Source organism: Neovison vison, chromosome 11, assembly GCF_020171115.1.
Source record: "Neovison vison isolate M4711 chromosome 11, ASM_NN_V1, whole genome shotgun sequence".
NCBI lineage: Eukaryota > Metazoa > Chordata > Mammalia > Carnivora > Mustelidae > Neogale > Neogale vison.
The window spans coordinates 125604606-125625267 of record NC_058101.1 but is presented as its reverse complement, the minus strand read 5'-3'; the positions used below and the strand labels follow the sequence as shown (position 1 = coordinate 125625267).

Below are 20662 nucleotides of genomic sequence, written 5' to 3'. Positions count from 1 at the left end.
GATTGTTTGCTTCATAAGCAGAAAGTTGAAACTATTCACCTAAAGGTCTGGTAATGGATCAGTTTCTTTGTGTTTGAACTTCTGGCCTTTGCTTGCCAACAGCATTGTCTATTTCATGTCACTGACTTTAAATGATGTGCCCCACTGCAAAACGTCTTAAAGCTTTTACTTTTGCCTCCTCCTCATGCACCATATGCTCCTACCCAGTGGGTGAGCCCTTCTGGTACAAAACTAGTGAATGCTTAAATAAATGTACTTATTCTTGAACAGCTTTAGCGAATCCAAAATGACCTTCTGCTTTAGACAGGTGTTTGATTAAAAAGGGGTGGGGAACAGAAACCGTAACAACTTGCTGCTCTGGAAAGATGATGACCTCTCTCTAAGTAGGTCAAGGAAAGAGTAAAAACCTTCAACAGAAAAGGAAAATTCTAGCTAAAGTAGAAAATGGTGATGGTACCACGCCAACCCCCACCTTCAGGCTAAAGGAGAGTGGGGAGGGGGGTCCGCACACTAGTGAGGACCTCCCCCATACCTTCTTCATAGGACTAGAGCTCTTTTGTGGATATTCTTCCCAGAATGTGAATCAGAGTTAGAAGTTACACTTACTTCCCCGGCGAGGGCGTTTCTGCTGAGACGTGGAAGCCAGACGTGCACAGCCGGTCCGTGCGATGATTAACCAGCCCTGGGATCCGAAGAGGCCACTGGAAGGTCCCCAGGGGCAAGCCCAGTTGCGCTGCGTCCTTCCCGACCGTGCAGGACCGTCAGCGCCGCGCGGAGCCTCGCGGAGCGGGGCTGCAGCGCGGCGTCCGCCCGGCACCCGAGCCGCCGGGAGCTGGCGCTGCTCAGCTCTGCCGCGGACCTCTGCGGCCAGGCGCGCTCGGGCACCGCACTGCGCCGCGCACAGCAGCAGGGTGAGCGGGTGAGGATGCCAGGCCGGTGGGGGGCGGAGGCACGGGGGTGGAGGGTGCGGCAACTCTTCCCTGGAAGGAAGAGAAACAGGTGCAGAAGGTGGGGGACGACAGTTCCGCAGCGCCAAGGGCTGGACGGAAGTTTCCGTGGCGAAGGGACAGTGTCCACAGTGTCGCCTCTGCTTCCCGGTTTGGAAGCGCGCGCGGCGGGACCCTACTCAGCGCGGCGCCCCCTCGCGGATCCCCACCCCACTAACACCTGCTACTGCTACTTTTCAGCCCACTTCCCAGGTGACCCCAAGCGTGTGCAGCACCCCAACCTCCTTTCCCTTTCACAAACCCCTCCCTTTGCTCTCCGCTCCTCAGTTTCGCGGTCAGAAGCTCCTGGAGTCAGGGTTCACCAAACTGGACGGGGAAAAGTCGAAGGCGAAAGAGACTGTGGGACGCCCACAGCCTCGGAGGAGGGTGCAGCGGTCCCTGGCGCAGCGAGCAGGAGGAGACCTCGGGCTTGCAGGGGGCCGATGCCGAGGCAGAAGCTCTCACCTTGGAAGGGCTGAGAAAATCCCACACTTCGACCAGGAGTTGTTTCTTCTTTTGTTTGTTTATTTGCTCACAGGAGCAGAGGTGGGGAGCTGGACCCGCGCAGAACACAGAAAAACGCCGCACAGTTGTGCCAAGGACAAACCCTGGGTACCCTCGCCCGGGACTGGAGCGCAGGGCGCTGGTGCTCCTCTAACTGGGCGGACGCTGTGCTCCCGCGAGAAGGTAAAGCGAATTCACATGCTTTTGCCCACCGTCGGCAATTCCTTTCACAGGTGTCTGCTGACAGTTTACAAGTTAGGTATTGCGGGTTCCGATTCAAAAGCCCGCGGGCAGTCTGGGGGCTGTGCGCTCCGGCTCCCGGCAAAAGCTTATAGGAAGAGAACACAATGGGTGACAAATCACAGTCTCTTTCTCCAGTTAGTTGATTTCCCCGATCCTTCGCTCTTCGATCAGGACCAAAGCCACTTGTGCCACTATGAGTGCGAGCCTCTGGAATTCTTCTTTTGGAGAAGCCCTCTGCTAATGCCTTGAGCCCAGTGAGCTGAAGTAGCCGATCAGAGCAGAACAGGACGGTGGCGTCAGTCCACAACGCTGCAGAGTCTGTTTCCTCGAGATTCCTCCCGGAAAGCTCTATTTAGAGCCATTCCTTAGAGAAATTTACGACCAGTCTTTTTTTCCCTTGTTCATTTTTAGAGGGGGCAGCAGAGTCTGCCATGTTAAAAAAAGGAAAGCCAGAAATTGGAAACCAAAGTCTTTCCTAACTATCCTGTGTTGAGGTTTTGCACTAAATACTTTCCCTCGGTGCCTCAGTCTCTTCATTTCTGAAGTGAGGATGGTCATACTGGTTCACTTGGGATTTCTCTGAAACAGAAAAAAAGAAAAAAGAAAAGACAAAAGTACCCTCTTCAAAAATATTAGTTATGGCATCCCCTGTAAAGGATTAGATTTTCAGTCTTATCTGGGCTTGCTCACATCCTAGTAATACTGTGTATGTAAGGATCTTTACACAGTGTAATCTGAAATTGATCATCCGGTTAATGTAGAATTATGCCACAGGAGCATATTTCTGTATAAAAGGAAGCCATTTGGGCTTTTCAATTACCAAGAAACAAAACTAAACAGAACTGCAAATAATATCCAGGATGTTCTACATAGTTCTACTTAGAATATGTTGGCAGATATACTTACCTTGGGGAAATGTTCCTTGCTCATACATGTGTTTTATGCAACAAATTCAGCACTTCCTAATATATTTACTGTGAAGAGTGAACTCTGTACCAAGGAGTTGAAATTTTGGAAGACTAGGAATGGCTTGAAATAACAACCGCAAAAACATGCAAGAAAACAGACAAGCAATCAGATTAATTGCTTTGGAGAGCTCAACTGACTTGACTGACATTGATTCTATGAACATTTTTGCCTCCATTACAACTGGCTTTCAAAAGCTGCCTAGGACTCTTATACAAATATTTATCATAATTATTCCCATACAGACGTGCGCTTTTAGGAAACACATAGTTCCACAAACATCTTCTCAGCAACTCCGAGAAGATTAAATGATCTCTTTGACTCTCTTCCAGTAAAGTACAGAACCGAATGAAACACTGATCTATTGAAGTTAAAGTTGCTTTATCGCTTGTCTTATTATCAAGGATAGTTTTGGCAGTTAAGTCATGATATTTTTGTGCATCAAGGTCTAACTGATACCTTTTGATGTGCATATGCTCTGTGCTATGGGAACAGGAACCACTCTGATGAAGCCAATAAACCCTATTGAGATGCTGATATAAGTTTGTGGAAGCAGTGGTGAAATGCAGATTAATACAAGTTGAGCTAGGCCAGGATAGGTGCTGCCTCATTTCTCTGGTGTCAGGTCATTTAGTTCCTCAGGCAGTTCAGCAGCTTAGAAGAGTAGATGTCGACTGTTCCTCAAATAGGATGCGGACTCAAACTCAGATGCCTACCAGACTAGGGCCAATGACATAAATGCATACACCAGCTAAGCTGTGGGAGACAGTGGGGAGTGGTGGGTGTTAACAATACCTACCGTTGAAAGCATAAAAGTACATGCCTTTTCTGAAGGAGGAAGCTGCTGGTTCTACTGAGTTTCCTTGTAAAAATTTAAATTCAGTATTGTCAGATCTGACATTTTAAGAGAACAAAAATTCATGTTCTTAAACATCTTCCGAATTTTCAAGGAAAGAAATTAATTCTTGAAAAGTAAAGCCCCTAGGCAGGTCAGATCTATGGAGGCCAAAATAGAGATGGGTAGATAACCCACAGGTCTTGTCGGTGGGCCTCCAATAGTGCCGCCTCTGATATGAGTATGTGATGTTTGACGGGCCTCCTCAAGCACATTAGACATGGCTCAACCACCATTTCCCCTCCCCCACAAATCATTCCTCAGTGCTCATAAATATAAAAGTAATACAACCATAGATTAATTGCCAAATAAGTAACTTTCTTTTCCACTTTGGGTTGAATAGGTATTCTCAGTGAGACTCCAAAGTAAATGACTTGGCGAATAACTGAACGATCAGTATTTTATGTTGTTATGATGAAGAAATTTCAGACAAACTCTTTGTTAGAAAAGACAAAGTTAGATAACTTTAGTATAGAAGACCATTTATGATGCTTTTTTTTTTTAGATGAAGTACATCATGATATGGATTTCCTTCAGTCTAAATTTATTTTGAAAGCAAAATACGCCACCCCATGGAGTAAATAATTTTATTGTTTAAAGTAACTTACAACCATTATAAAAAGCAAAAACAGGGAAAAAAAACATAGAAAGAAATACACATGATCTATAAAACATTGCTGTCCAATAGAACTTTCTGTAATGATGGTAATGTTCTATATCTGTATTGTCCAATAAAGTAACCACCTAGCTACTTTTGGGCATTTGGCTTTTGGGCACTTGAAATATGGCTAGTGAAAGGAAACTGAATTTTAAACTTAACTTTTTTAAAAGCACCAAAAACAAAAAGTGTGTTTTAATTCCTAATGGAAATTCTTCCTAGGGTCACTCCTGCCAGAAAGCCAGCTTTTTTTTTTTTTTTTTTCTCACCTTAATGTCAAGTTTTCTTGAAAGAATTTTTATTTTAAAATATTTTTATTTATTTATTTGAGGGAAAGAGAGAGAGTGAGTGAGAGAGCCGGGGTGGGGGGGATGGGGTTCAGAGGGAGGGGAAGAGAGAGTCTCAAGCAGACTCCCCGCTGAGTGAGGAGTCAGCGGGGCTCAGCCCCACAACCCTGAGATCATGACCTGATCTGAAACCAAGAGTCAGATCTTCAGCCAACTGTGCCACCCAGGCGTCCCTTGCTCTCCCTGAAAGACTATTAAATAACTCTCAAGTCATAACAAACTGAATTAAATCCTGGTCAAAACAAAACACTGTAGTGCAGCTGGAGTGTGGAAGCTGATTCCAGAAGGAGAAAAAAGTGAGCTCCACAGCACCAAAAGAGAGAGCAGCAAGCTCAAAGAATTCTCTAAACCGCAGTAATGTAAGAAAAGCTCAGTGATGCTAATAAAATAATGTACTTAACTCTGACTAAACAAAAGGAGCTTAATAGCTAGTTAGGAAATTTTAATAATCAAATTAGCTTAACAGTTATAGTGTTCAGGATATTTAAACTGATTCGGTCTTGCTTTATTTAAGTGTTCAACAAATTCAGTTATTTATTTATCCTTAGGTTTATTAAGTCCTACTTACAGGAATTCATGTTGAAGTTTCAATAGTACTCCCTTTAGTAAAAATTATAGAACCTAGATATCCTAATGGTAATTTGGTTATTTGGTTATAATATTGATTCTCAATTGGTTGTGAATATATTTCTGATGGGATGTGTGTCTACCTTTCCTTTCAGGCAGGAAAAGGCACAGTGGAAGTTAATATCCAAACAGATACAGTGGAACTTGCATCAAGTAGACACAGAAAAAAGAGACTGGTTTATATGAATGGAGCTACAGGTGTTTTAACTTTTTAAACAAATCTTTATTTAAGATCAACTCAGTTTTTTAAAACTGGACAGTCTAATCAGACTTGAGATGAAAAAGTAATGCTTCCTTCAACAACCTTGCAACCTTGGCTCATTTATAGCAAGCGGGCCAGTAAATGTGTGAATGGGCAAAAAACAGTCATCAAATAATCCATTTCATGAAGCTGATTGGCTAGATTTTCTTTAAAATTTTGTAGGCAGCAGTATGTTATGAAGACAGGTGTCTCACTCAAGAAAAGCAACGGGTCATTCCAAGCGAAATAGATGCTAAATCCTAAATTGAGCATAAATATCATTTGCTATGATTTTTCTCTCTGGATTTGGAGTTTTTATTTTTGTTTTGGATTTTTAATTGCAGATTCAAAGTGATTAAGCAGGATTGTAAGCACTATATGCAACATTTTGCTGAGATTTTTCTCTTTCGGTGATCATCCAAATGGATATTGAGACTGGTAAGGAACCAAATCTAAAACGATATTGAAATGCAAATGATTCACAGTTCAAATTTTAACATAGAATAAAGGAAGGGACATTTTTATGCAGAATTCAGAATTTAATCAATGCAAATTTTCATTTGATTATCTGAAACATGCACAGAAGGCCCATGGCTAAAGAGGAAACACGCACCCTTTTAGAAATTTCAGTTTTATTTAATAAGTGTTTATCCATGTAGCATATAGAGACATAATTTGATATATATTTTTTGAATCATACTCAAAGCAAATTTAATTTTTAATTTTTCTCAAACAAATGCAAGTGAAATCAAAGCTCTCTCTCATGAAATTACTACGGGTACTTCTCAAGAGATGAGAAGTTAAGGATTTATACATAATTTTTACATATCACTTTGGAGATGATAAAATGGCTTATTGAAGTAAAATTTTTTAAGACATTAATTAAATAATGCTAGTAGGATTTAATTCAGGACTCACTGTTCTTTGTTATAAAAAAGAATTGTGTAAAATCCATATGAATGTTTTACTGCTCACAACTCTTACCAACAAATCTTTATTGAGTGTCTAATTCGTTACACGTGCTGTGCCAGACAATATCCATGTAACCATGAATTACACACAGACCTGCCACTGATTGTCTCTGATCCATTAATGTTTTATAATTTCAAAGTAAAGGGGCGCCTGGGTGGCTCAGTGGGTTGGGCCACTGCCTTCAGCTCGGGTCATGATCTCAGAGTCCTGGGATCGAGCCCCGGCATCGGGCTCTCTGCTCAGCGGGGAGCCTGCTTCCTCCTCTCTCTGTGCCTACCTCTCTGCTTGCTTGTCATCTCTCTCTGTCAAATAAATAAATAAAATCTTTAAAAAAATAAAAATAAAAATAATTTCAAAGTAAAGAAGTACCACAAACAGATTAAGATTCTCTAGTAGATTCTGACAGAATAAGTTTGGGGTCACAAGGAAGAGATGGTCAGTTTTTTGTTTGTCTGTTTTTTGTGAGTGGTGTGTGTTGGGAGAATTGGGAAATGCTTTTTGGGGAAAGTAACACAACTCAATATAAACTTGGCTAGAAACCATTTTTTTGGCTTTCCCCAGGATAGGCATACCATTTTCTTCTCCATTGCATTGACTGGGATGTATGATAGCAAGACAATGTAGAATCCTCTGGGGAAGAACCATCATCTACTTATGTCAAAGTAAATTTTTCAAAGTCAAAACCATTATTTACAAACAAAATATATAGTAAGTACATAATATTTAATTGAGTACTAAGGGCACTGGCACAATAGTAGGATACCAAAGGCAGATACCTACAGCTAGTCAACATAAGAACGAATCTTGCATAGAACTGAGACCTTACATATAACATTGGTTGATAGCCTGATACACAAAAAAGCCATAAATTATGAACTTACATATTCCACCAGACAGGAACCATCTGCATCTCTCCTGGAAAATAACCAAACTTAATTTTCTCTAAGTTTGCTTCAAACTTACAGAGACTGGGTTCTCACCAATGGTAAGTGATACACCAAATTAAGTAAGCTTCTGTGGCCTGGCAAGTCAGCTGATACTTAGGCTCATAAGGCAGTGCTCCCATCTGACACAGAAAAGCATATGATCTCTACTCTGGTGTTCTTTTTTTGTTTTTGTTTTTTAATTGTTGCTTGACAAACCATCCCCAAAATGAGTAGCATAAAACAGTCATTTCATGTTGCTCATGGTGGGTGAGAAATGTGTGCACCGCTTAGTTAGGTGATTTCATCTCTGATCCGTGTGGCCTCAGCGGGAGGGGTGGAGCTGTGTGAGTCTCTTCTGGGATGTACCTTCATGCACATGCGTGGGTCTGGGCCGGCTTCTCTGTGGGAGCTGGAGGTTGCGTACTTATCTCTCTTCACACACGGAAAACTCAGAGCAGTCAGACTTACTGCATGGCTTTTGGCTTCCCCTAGAGAGAATTTTCAAAAGAGTATTCTAAGATACCCACGCAGGAATAGCAAGGCTTCTTATGATCAAATCTCCCAAGTTCCAGAACATTTCTTCAACTGCATTCTTTGGGTGAAGCAAGACTCTCAGCTCAGCTTATAAAATGGGAGAAGAAAAATATGTTCTGCCTCTGCAGTGGAGTAGGGCATGTGTGCAGGGGGAGAAAAGGAACTGATAGTGACCTGAGAGCAATGTCATCCCTTTGCTTTATATGTATTTTGGATGTATCTCTGCGTGTGTGTGTGTGTGTGTGTGTTTGTGTGTGTGTGTAATACATCCATTAAAGAGGGACTCTTCTGGGAAAAGAACAATAGCCTCAGAAATTCCACAGTGACTTTTTCTGCTTTGGCTTGCAGTTTATAAAATTATCAGGGCCAGAGACTGCAAAATCTAAGATCTTCGCTGCCCATGGAGACCCTGGGGCAAGAATACATGAGAAAAATAGAAGAGGTGTTTCCAAAATCTGCACTTCGGTGAGCACAGTGATTGTGATAGGTGCAAATAAACAACTTTAGGTAGGTTTCATCCATGATGACTTACTTAAAGTGAATAGTACTTAAACTGGTTCTTAGAAACCCCGGGTAAGATGACAGCATAACATTGCCTGATAGCCAATTCCAATATTTAAGTGCGCCATTCTCAACACAGCTTTCACTGAGTAGTAGAGCCCCGGAGGAACAGTGGAGAGATCTGCTCTATCCATGTGTTATTGCTGAGTAATGCCCAGAAGTTGGTCTCACAGGATCTGGGGCACTGCCCGGAATCTGGTTTGTTTGCTGTGTGATTTGGAAATGTCATTTGATCTTTCTGAGCCTCAGTTTCTCCAACTATAAAATAAGAAGTATGTTCTTAATACTGTAGAATAAGAGCACAGTCTTGGTTTTCAAAATTCCACAGGTTGGCTTTGGAAATCTTCAAAATATTCCCTGTATCTCATTACTTCTGATATCGCTCCCTAGCTTTTTCTTAATTTATTATCCATATTCTGTTTTCTGAAGGCCCCCCAAAACAGAATCATAATTAAATGGCCTCAAGTATTTTGAACAGCACAGTAATAGTTTTAGATTAATCTTGAAAACTCTTTAAGAAAAATGAAGGGTGGGAAAAAGCATGTATTGAAATTTCTAAGGGCATCCAACAGTGAAAGTCAATGAAATCACTTAGCTTTTTCCCAACTAAAAACAAAACAAAGAAACAAACAAAAAAAAACAAAGATACCTGAGTGGTTCAGTCAGTTAAAGTCAGGTAAGCATCCAACCTCAGGTCAAGTCATGATCTCAGGGTCCTGGAGTCCAATCCCCCATCGGGCTCCCTGCCCAGCAGAGAGTCTGCTTCTCCCTCTCCCTCTCCCTCCTCCCCTGCTCATGCTCTTTCTCTCTTTCACTCAGATAAATAAATAAAATCTTTTAAAAAATCATTTATATTACTTCATATCAAAGGAATATTACATGATTTAAAAATCAGCTTTGTTATAGTAAATTAATCATAACATTTGATAATTTGGTGATTGATTTGCCCTCTCTGAAAGAAGAGTTATTGACATGTGCTCATACTATGTGATGTTTTCTTTAGGTATAGACTCTGAAACACAGAAGTGAACATTTTCAGATGCCCCTAAGCCGATTGTTCCCAAACCGTACACCGAGGAAGCCCGGGCTGCCACAACAAATTCACATGGGAGCTCGTGTGATATTTTAAATTTCGAAGAAATCACAACCATATTTAACATCTGTTAGATACTTGGTGTCTATTAGATGCTGCACAAAGTACCACTGGAATTTAGTTCATAGTTTCAACATTAAGTTATACTACAAGCCTCCCAATGATCTCATATTTTGGGGAAGCTGGGTTTTTAGTGGCTGCCAAGATAAGAAACAATCACTGTGTGAAAAGTCACTGAGTAAAGAAAATGAGAGTAGTCATTTCCAAATTGATTTCAAAACGTGCGGAGTTGTGCAGGGCTGCAGAGACACACATATATCCCATTAGTAAGCAGCCCTCTATTTAAAAATAAAAACACATTACATTATTTATCAATTTATGTTGAAATCGTTTTTTCAAATGGCAATTAAACCTTAAGGACATAAGTGCTTATGAAGTTATTTGTACCCAACTCCTTGATAAATGGCACTGTTTTTTGGTTATGATTTGGCCTCCAAGTTATCATGACATGTCTGCCCTCAGGCCATATCTAACTGGGAATCACATTTTGTTCATGTAAGAAGAGTTTGTTTCATTGGGTTAATCATGTGAGCTTTTTAATTGGAATTGAAATTTTTGATTTGAAAATATATTTTTAGTGAAAGATACTCTGGGGAACCTATATTAGAAATAGTTACAGAAAGAGGATTTAATAAAATCTCGTGTGCATAGGCAGGCATACACTGCCAGTATTTTACAGAACTCTGTGAACTATTCTGCTTTGTCCCAGCCTAGCATGGACAACTGAGTTCCTCCTAGATTGGAAAGTAGGAAGGAGGGTGGGAAGGGACATATAGGCCCATAAAGGAAAGAAGAGAGGGGACACTTATTAGCATAAATCAGAAATATGTATATATTCTATTTTATTGTAGTAGTGTTGTAGCTCTATTAAAATCATTATTAGGAAAACTATCGAATAACGCAGAAAATGTTAGTACAATAGAATATTCATTTCTAAATGCGAAAACTATATGTTTAATATAAACACATAATTTTAAATAAGATTCTGAAAAATGACCAGGAGGGAAATATACTTTAAAGCTAACTATATTTATGCTATGCAAATTGTGATTTTGTTCTTTCATCCTTCTTCTCAAGCTTTCTTAAGTTCACCTTTTATTTTGGCTAAAGAAAATAATAAATATCATATAAAAGTGTACTGAATCCATTCCAAATTGTACTGGACCCCATTCCAAATTGGGGTCCATGTTAGAGTCACACATGACACAACTGAGAGGGTCTGATTCTGTAGCACTGGAAGGAACTTGAGTGCCCACATGTGATTCTGTCCTACACCCTCCCCATTCTCAACTCAGAGTCTCCCCACCTTGAAGCACCTACAGCCTTTCCCTATGCCCATACTGGTATGCTTTTTGGTTACCTTTGTCTCTTCCCTAATTCAAACTATTATTCCAAATTCAAATCAAGACACAAGTAAAATCACACGTTCAAAGGATATATACACCTTTCTCTCAGACTCTTATTTACTTTCACTGAATTCTGTCTATAATCTCCCTCAGTTTCATTCTTTGAGTCCATGATGATGCCGCTTCTGTCCGAGATCGTTACGTTACTGTATGTCCATTCTCTTCACCATCTTCCTTTCCTCTTTGAATAACCCCTCAAAAATTTAAAAGGTAAAGTATGTGGATGTTCTCTCTCTCTCTCTTTTTTCCCCCTTCTCTTTCTTTCCATCATAGCCTCTTCTCAGAAAGCCTTCGTGGTAATTCATGTGAGTTGCCTGCTATGGGAGGAATCTTACCAGAAAAGTGAACCTGAGAGAAAGGGGTTCTAACTGTGGAATGATTGGCACCAGCCAATATGTAGAAGGGATGTGCTTCTGGTTCTGTTTCTACGTGGAGATTTTAGCTGCTGCACCTCCGAACCCTCTGAAAACCTCATTGTCACACATGGGTGATATGCTCCGGAATTTTGTTGACTCATCAAAATAATTACTGAGATGTTCAATTTAATCCTTTAACATCTAGACCACACTTGAGTGAAAATTCCATTTCCTGGAATTTAGTCTATATTTTCCTTATCATCACTGAGTAATTCACTCAATACTATTAAGTAAGAGCAAATATTAGAAAGTGTGATACTCTTCTAGCCATTCTGTCCTCTGGCATTTTAAAATTTTCTTCTCTTTTGTGGCAGTATAAAAAATACCTCTAATAAGGGTTTTGACCGATTCATTCATCTTGTTCTTGACTAACACATCAAATCTGATAAAGAAATTATGTTGTTTGGAGATGCCAATTACTTAATTAAGTTACCTGTCACAGGGAAGGCATACAGAAAATGTAAATATTGCCTTCTGTTCAGTGGATTATATATTGTATCCTAGGTATAATACAAGATTATATCTAGATAAGTGTAGCAGAGAAAATATGAATGAGGAATACAGTTCCATAAACTAGGGCTACATTTATCAAACCATGGTGTTAGGCTTCCCATTATCAAGTACACCTGAGGTCCCTCATAGTAATGCAGATTCCAAGACCCCCGGTTGGTCCAAAGCCATGGAAACTCTTAAGAGAGAGAGAGGTGGCATCTGCAACATTATCAAGCTTCCCAGATCATGTGAATGTGTATCTAGTTTTGACCAGTGCTCATCAAGGGGGGTGTCCTGCTAATACATCAATAAATAAGGGAGCAAATAAATGAATAAGGGATAATGGCAGAGGGCGTGAGAAAGAATACCTGAATTATCCCAACATTTTCTGTTCTTCAGAAATTGCTGAGCAATTAATTTCCCATTGCTCCCACAGATTTAATGTTACAGTACCTCTTGTTTCCATAGAGATTTTTAGGTATAAATTATCCAACATCAATTCCTGGTGATACATCTCTTCGCCTAATTAATTTTTGAGTTAGAAGTCACTAATGAGAAGTTACTTCCTATAGGAAATAGTCCCGCACCAAGCCTAGCAGGTCAAATATCTCTGTCAGAGAGCTGTGAGCCCCCTGTGTCTCTCTTCAACACATAATATTTTTGGTTTTACATTTTGTGTGACAATTTCACTACCTGATGAACACCTCTCTTCCCAACTTCAGACCCCAAGAGAAACAAAATCCAACAACAGTAACTTTTTAGTGCTTTTTGTGTACAAACAAGAGAATTGAAATGGAAAAGAAATTACCACTTTCCTTCATTTCCTTCCTTGATAAGAGGCCTGGATATTAAGCCATCTGCTGCTTGTTCATTTGATCAATGTAGAGAGAACCTTGTATCTTAAAGTCTGAATATTCAGGTTAAACTCTGGGTAAATTGTCATTGATATTTAGCAATCCTGATTTAGGTTATTTAAATTAATTTCTGGGTGAATTGAGCATGGAATGTTTATTTACATTTTCTCAATTCCTAAACTGTTTACTCTTTTGTACAGATAGTACAAGTTGCAGGGATTTAATTTAAAAATCACAAAAGAGTATCTAAGGAAGGAACAAGAATATAAGACAAGGATCCTCATTTGATTTAGCTTGATCTGTCTCTTCCTCCCCAATTGTAAACAGGGGCAGGGGAAGGCCAAAAAATAACAGGAAAGTGGCAGTGAACCTGTTCCCTGTTTGTTCCTTGTTTGTTCTTGAGTATTATCTCATTTATTTAGTCTACTTCATGACTACAAAATATGTCATCAACATGTTGCTTTTCTTAAAAGTTTAAAACTCTGAAGAGCCATGTTCTCGACCCTTTCACTTAAAGGGTATCATACTTTGACAATGGGCATCTAAGCCACCCGTAAGGACTAGAATCTGTAATCTATTAAGTACTTTCCCTCTTAGGAGCACTACAAAGATGGCTTTTTCTATGACTTGAAATATGGATTTTTAAAGTGTTTATTTGAATTCAAATGTATCCTGTGAAATTTTTGTATAAAGTAAATAATAATTACTTTATACTCTCAAAAGGATTCTTTGCTTAACAAAATATTTGCTACAGAATCAGTGAAAGTGAAACACATTATTTGATTTATAAAAAATTGAATTAACAGGAAAAAGACATATGTTAAAGATAAGGGCAATAGCAACATGGGTTGTATGGTAGTTTGTGAGCAACTAGGATTGAACACAGATTTTTTTATTCATTTTGTACTTCACTGACCAACAACTTTGTGGCATGAATTTACTGTGTGCATATGATGGCTATCTAATCTTTCACGATGCTGCTGTAAACAGAGATTAATGAGATTGGGCCTAAGTCATGCAAAAGCCTACAATCTGGTGCCCAAGAGACAAATTATTGAAGTTAATTATATCATAAGGTGGTAAATCCTATGACAAATATGTGATTCATAGAGATTGTTTTATTTGTATCCTGCAGCTGAATAGCTTTCTATTTGTTGGAGGCTGGGATAGAGGGTGGCAATTCTAAGCAGGTGAAACAGTAGCAAGCCTACTGAGATATGAAAGGATCTGACGAGAAGAACCAGCTGCAGGTTTAGGATGCTTTTTGCAAGAGCAGCTGGGAAATAATACTGGGAGATACATAATAGCCAGATAATTGAAGGTGTTGTACTCTACTCTAGATAGTTGCATTTTATTCTATTGGTAATCCATAGTCACCAAGGGGTTTAAAGCGTGGGAAAGGTGTTTAGTTTTGTTTTTTTTTTTTTTGAGTTTTGTTTAAGAATATTCTGGTAGTGATGAGAGAATTTTTTTGGTAGTGGGGTATGACTTAGAGCAGTGATTTACAATCAAGACAGATTGTAATAAAAGCATTACATGAAGAATTTCAAAATACTCTTGTTCCCACCCCAACCTTAAAAAAATCACATAGGACTAGGTTCTATATTTTTTTAAAAGCCCCCTTATTAGTTACATATTGCTATATAACAAATTACCACAAACTTTTCAGCTAAAATATTAAACATCTCAAGAGTTTCTGTGGGTAAAGAACTGTAAGGCACTTTAACCAGGTTTTCTGCTTTCAGATCTCTCCCAAGGCTACAATCAAGATGGTGGCTAAGACTAAGGTCTCCTCTGAGGCTCTCCTGGGGCAGGATCTCTTCTAAGCTTGGATGGCTGTGAGCGGGATTTGGTTCCTTGTGAGTTATTGGACTGAGAGCCTAGCTTCTTGCTTGCTGTTGCCTCGAAGATCCCCCCCGCCCTTCTCTTCTTATATGGCTCTCCCTACAAGGAAGCTTACTTCATCAAAGGCAGCAAGAGAGAGAGTCTAATAGCAAGACAGAAGTTACAGTTTTATATTACATAATCTTGAAGGAGACTTCCTATCACCTTTGCCTTCCTCTATTGGTAAGGAATAATCCACATGGTGCCCACACAAAAGCTTGAATGCTAGGATTGAGGGAAAATTAGGGGACACCTTTGAGTCTGTCTTATGACAAACTCCATGTGATTCTGATAGTCATTTGGGTTTGAAAACACTCACCCAGGGACTTTAGGGAATACATACAAAAAATGGCAAGGATGAAACTTCAAGGACAGATCTCAAAAACTTTGGAAAAGAAATATCTACAAGAACAGGTGATTATAGAGGTATTGGTTTTGTTAGGGAGGGGATAGCTTGATTATCAAGCCTTGACCTTGGGGATTGAGTATATAATGATGGCTTTAGCCAAAATAGTAAGTCAAAAAAGAAACCCATTTTGAAAGAATGACAATGGAGTTAGTTTTAGATCTGTTAGAGTTGATGTACATATAGGGTATATTATGAAAAAGTATTTACAACTGTGAAATATGGCCAAAAAAAAAAAAAAAGAAAGAAAGAAAAAAAAGTGAATACCATGTGTTTTCAGAGATATGGAGTAGCATTGTTTAGCAGATCCTCTAAAGGTTTATTTTATTATCTCGGAAAATGCTCTTTGTTCAACTCACTCTTACAACTGATTAAAGTTCCCAGACTTAGTGAGGTTACACGTTAACTTATATATTTTTGACCAATAGAGTTGCAAATGATTTTCTGGTATAAGAGATAACCCGAAGTTTGCAGTTTATTTTGTTGTAGGACATTAAGCACTTTGATAACTAAATTAACATTCTTATGTTAATACTTCTTCATCAAGTTGACTATAAATAACTACATCCTCAAATGCTTTCTGAATCACACCTATCATCTCACTGTTTCTGTCATCTTATAATAAGTTGAATAAAATATTTGACACGTGCTCACTTCGGCAGCACATATACTAAAATATTTGACACGTGTTGTTTATATCTATGTGAGTCATAACACTGTACTAACCAACCAAGAGGTTTCTCACGCTCTCTCCCTCCCTCCCCTTCTCTCCTTCTGAAATTATTTTAACTTGCAATCAAACTTTACCTTTGCTGACTCTCTGATTCACTAGGTTTTATTATTTATAATGATTTCCTGTTCATTTCTGGTTCTTATCTGGAACTTGGTGATTTGTTAGATCACCAAGTTAAATTCTTGTTCCAGTTTGTACATAGCAAGAGTTGTTCCTCAAAAAAATGGCAACAATGACCAGAAAACTGTTTTTATGATCTGGCCATTTGACGACCCCTCCAAAGATGGTAAAGGATCTATTCTCTGTTGCAGTGATAAGTGACAGGGAATTCACTTTCTTATTATTTTGTGATCATTTCTCTATTTCTGTACACAAATCAATTAAGGGAATCATTCTGTGCCCACTAGAGTGGAAACCATCTTTTTGAGGTCTGGAATAGTGAATTTTTCTGTTTCAGTGTTTTCTTTATCCTAGCTGAGTTTATGGAAATGAGGTTGCAAGCTGTGTGCCCGCATATCTGTAATAAAGCAAAGCCTTTTTCTTTTGTATGAGTGTAAAATATTTCCTATTCCCATTAGGTACTAATTAATTAGATTTTGAAGTTCCTCTGATTAAGGGAGCTTTGTTGTAACTGGTTTGTAGAGGCTAATAAGACTAATATAAATCTCATATTTCCCCGTGTTTGTACAAAATAAGGAAGGTGAACTCATATTCATGGAATTCATATTTCCACATGCTAAGCTTTTAAGAAAAAATTTCCTTTTCACTGAGAGAGTGAAGTTATATTTTTAAGTAAGACTCCAGGTTCATGTGATTACAGTAAATCCTGATACATATTGGATCACTTAAATAAATTTTATTTAAAAGCACCTCTGTACAACTTTTCCTTGATGTGATTATCATATCTGTGTTTGTTTTGATCCCAATTGATATTAGCTCATCTAAACTGCCTAGATTTCTTATACCATTTTAGTGCTCAACTAACAAAATATTTATAATTATGGGTAAGGTAAAATTGTGTTACTCTAAACTGGATCACAGGGCTGACAAATTGTTTTGTATCAGCCGTAATCATGTTTTCTAATGTGTCAGCTTAAAATACAATATCCAAGATCCTTGGTTAACTTTACAACCTTGGACTAATATTAAACCTAGTTAATAAATAATCTTTGGATCACTGGATAGCTTTTTTTTTTTTTTAAGATTTTATTTATTTATTTGACAGAGAGAGAGAGATCACAGGTAGGCAGAGAGGCAGGCAGAGGGAGAGGGGGAAGCAGGCTCCCTGCCGAGCAGAGAGCCCAATGCAGGGTTTGATCCCAGGACCCTGAGATCATGACCTGAGCCGAAGACAGAGGCTTAACCCACTGAGCCACCTAGGCGCCCCCCTTGATAGCTTTTTAAGTAAGAAAGAATACTGATACCTACCTCATGAAATGTACTTTTTATTATACATCAGTTTTATCATTAGTCTACTATATTATAGAGTGGCTACTCTTCAGGTCTTGTTAATGAATATAGCCTGTTATTTTTGTCACTTTTCAGAGACATACAAATGATGTGTGAGGCTCTGGTGGGTGAGTTTTGTCTTCTCCATCACTGGTGTGTGATAAACAATCCTAGATTATGTATTTCCCAGTTAAATAGAAGTTAGCTAATTTGATTAAATGGTATAGTTTTTATAGGTTATTTGAACCTATGGCAGGAGCATATATGCATATGAAACAGAAGTGTATGAAATATGAGGCTTTCTCTTGTTTGCAAAGGAAAAGTTTTGCCCTAAAATAAAGTGCAAGACTATCTGAAAAATACGAAAGAACATGGTGAAGGGCAAAACTTGATTTTGTAGAGCAAGCTGAAGTTTTGAGAGAAGTAAAATTTATGTGCTTTGGTTTATATTACCTGAGATACAAAAGATTTATGTTAAACTCTTGGCAAAGTTCACCCAGACTGATGGGCTTGTTCAGATGGTATTTTTTTAAGGAGCTTACAGTTTTTTATCCCCAGATATTGCGTGAATGCATCTAGAACATGGTTTTTTTTCCAGTAGGATAACTTTGCTTAGAGTACTTAGTCTGCTCATAATAAGATACCGTAAATTATTTGTTTGCTTTACCTTCTATGCAATCTGCCCAGATAACCGATAATCTGGAATAATTTTCTTGTGCTTCAGATTGACTGTTTCATGCCCTTGATTACTTAAGAAAACAACAGGAGATGAGATTTATGTATTTGCATTATGAAAAAAGGGATCTAGAAATAATTCAGTCTTTTGATTATGCTCCATGTTTCTTAATTAGCTCCAACAGTAGTTATAAGATTTCCCTGAACAGAGTTGTTAAAGAATAATTTTGTACTGGTAAAATGTTACTAATATAAATTTTTCAGAGATAAAAGATGGACTGGAAGCCATAGGTGTTTTAACAATCTCGCTGACCACGTGTCTTCAGGTTCAGGGGAAACATCAAAGAAATTCTTATAAAAAATTATAGTAGCAGATTTGATGGTCTCCCCTTCTGATATTGTTCTTTTGACAATAAATTAACTATCGTCATTATGTCATTTTTGTAGCATGAGATTTACTTTGAGGTTTAAAGTGCTGATATAAACTCAGATTAGAATCTTTGTCTTTAGTCAAAACAATTTCTAAACCTCCAGGAGAGGATCCTAAGAGATACTCAACAATTGCTATTTCAGGGTATATGCTATCAAGGTGCCTGGATGGCTCAGTCGGTTAAGTGTCTGCCTTTGGCTCAGATCATGGTCACAGAGTCCTGGGCTCAAGCCCTGCATTGGGCTCCCTGATCAGTCGGGAGCCTGCTTCTCCCTCTCCCTCTGTAGCTCCGCTTGATTGTGCTCACTCTCTCCATCAAATAAATGAATAGAATCTTAAAAAAAAAAAAAAAAAAAAAGAATATGCTCTCGCATTCAGATTTCCAGGCTGATTTGCCTTGTTTGTCTTTGAGATTGTGCCAGGGAACTGAGTTAGGATTTCCAGAGCTTTTTTTTTTTTTTTTTTTTTTTTTTTTTTTTTTTTTTAATGAAGAATCACACAACTTCATGAGAGCAGAGGACTGACCCAAGATCTGGTGATTCAAAAATAAATTGCACAGAACTGAAAAAAAAAGACCTGATAACTGATGTTTCATTTTGATTATTTATTTGGAATATTGCTGATACCATTTTTAATGTTTTGTCTTCTAAGGAATACATGGAGAGGCCTTGTTTCCTTCTCAAGTTTTCTCTAGCCCTCAATTTAGAAGACTATGTATTTGGAGACTGAATTTTAAACTAAATATTGGTAAAATGAAATATGTTTTTAAACAGTATCTGACAGGGAGGCTGGATGGCTCAGTTGGTAAAGCATCTGCCTTTGATTCAGGTCATGATCCGAGAGTCCTGGGATCAAGTCGCACATCAGGATCCCTACTCAGTGGAGAGTGACTTCTCCCTATCTTTCTTTTTTTTTTTTTTCCCAATTTATTTATTTTCAGAAAAACAGTATTCATTATTTTTTCACCACACCCAGTGCTCCATGCAAGCTGTGCCCTCTATAATACCCACCACCTGGTACCCCAACCTCCCACCCCCCCGCCACTTCAAACCCCTCAGACTGTTTTTCAGAGTCCATAGTCTCTCATGGTTCACCTCCCCTTCCAATTTACCCAAATTCCCTACTCCTCTCTAACGCCCCTTGTCCTCCATGCTATTGGTTATGCTCCACAAATGAGTGAAACCATATGATAATTGACTCTCTCTGCTTGACTGATTTCACTCAGCATAATCTCTTCCAGTCCCGTCCATGTTGCTACAAAAGTTGGATATGCTATGGTCAATTAATCTCCCTATCTTTCTGACCCTCCTCCCTGCCTCTGTGCTCTCTCTCTCTCTCTCCCTATTTCAAATAAATAATAAATTTAAAAAAAAATCAGAATTCAGAAACAAATATTTTGACTAAGTCTCCTTACTTTTTAAGGCAATACAGTTATTTACATAGGCTTAATAACGATCTGTCCCACATTTTACCAGGGCACGATTGGACAAGTTCCTTCTTTAATGAAGGTCATCATGAAGTACATTTGAGAATGGATCTCATTTATTCAGGTTTGGCAGGACCAACAGTTAAAGTAAGGATTGTACGTACGTATGTAAAGAACCAATACCTACAGAACCAATAGAGTAATGCAGATCTTGTACCTCTTTTATGGCTTAGGGGGTTCCTAAACTTCACAGTTTAATGAAAGTCATTCCTGGAAGTATACACTGTAGGATCTATAGTAGGAAGAAAGTCACTCAAATTTATTCATTGGTTGAGAAATTTTCCTGGGCTTTGTTCCTTAGCCTTGAAATGAAAGCAAATAGCAAGGGGTTTTCAAAGTCCAATGTGAGATACCCTAAGACATTTCCAAGTAGAAATTACTTCTTTGGCATCAGGCATTACTCAATACTGCATGGCTCTAATCCAGTAAGATTAGATTTAAGGATGACCTTTGGATTTGCTGGGTAAGGGAGACTTGAGAAAGTGGGAACAGCCAGTTAGGGCACTCTGTCATGGGACTTAGCTAGTGATGGAAGGAGAAATATTCATTGGCAGCTAGAAGTGGGGTGCAGTGTCAAAGAAGTTTCTTTGTAAAGATAGGTGGAACTTGATTGTGACTGGGAAGACCTAAAAAAAGCGTTAAAGGGATAATGGATGAAGCCAGGCTCTAAATAAAATAGAACAAGATATAGTCAAGTGCAAAGAGAGGCGTCATTCCTAAACTAGAGGGACAACTTTTAACCTGAGACTGGAGGGGAAGCACAGGAGGAAGAAGGTTAATATAGATACATTCGTAGGTAGGGGAGAGGGTGGAATTCA

General features: G+C 38.8%; 1 long non-coding RNA gene across 2 annotated transcripts; it reads left to right on the top strand.

Annotated features, from left to right (window-relative positions):
• The first annotated feature begins 891 nt into the window (after positions 1-891).
• Positions 892-16673, top strand: LOC122889486. 2 transcript variants are annotated; one of them, XR_006380926.1, is made up of 5 exons: positions 892-911; positions 1525-1673; positions 5812-5905; positions 8248-8406; positions 14527-16673. It is a non-coding gene; the product is annotated as an uncharacterized LOC122889486 (long non-coding RNA). The 2 variants fall into 2 exon arrangements; XR_006380925.1 differs by lacking the exon at positions 892-911 and having other exon boundaries at positions 1511-1673.
• Positions 16674-20662: the final 3989 nt, after the last annotated feature.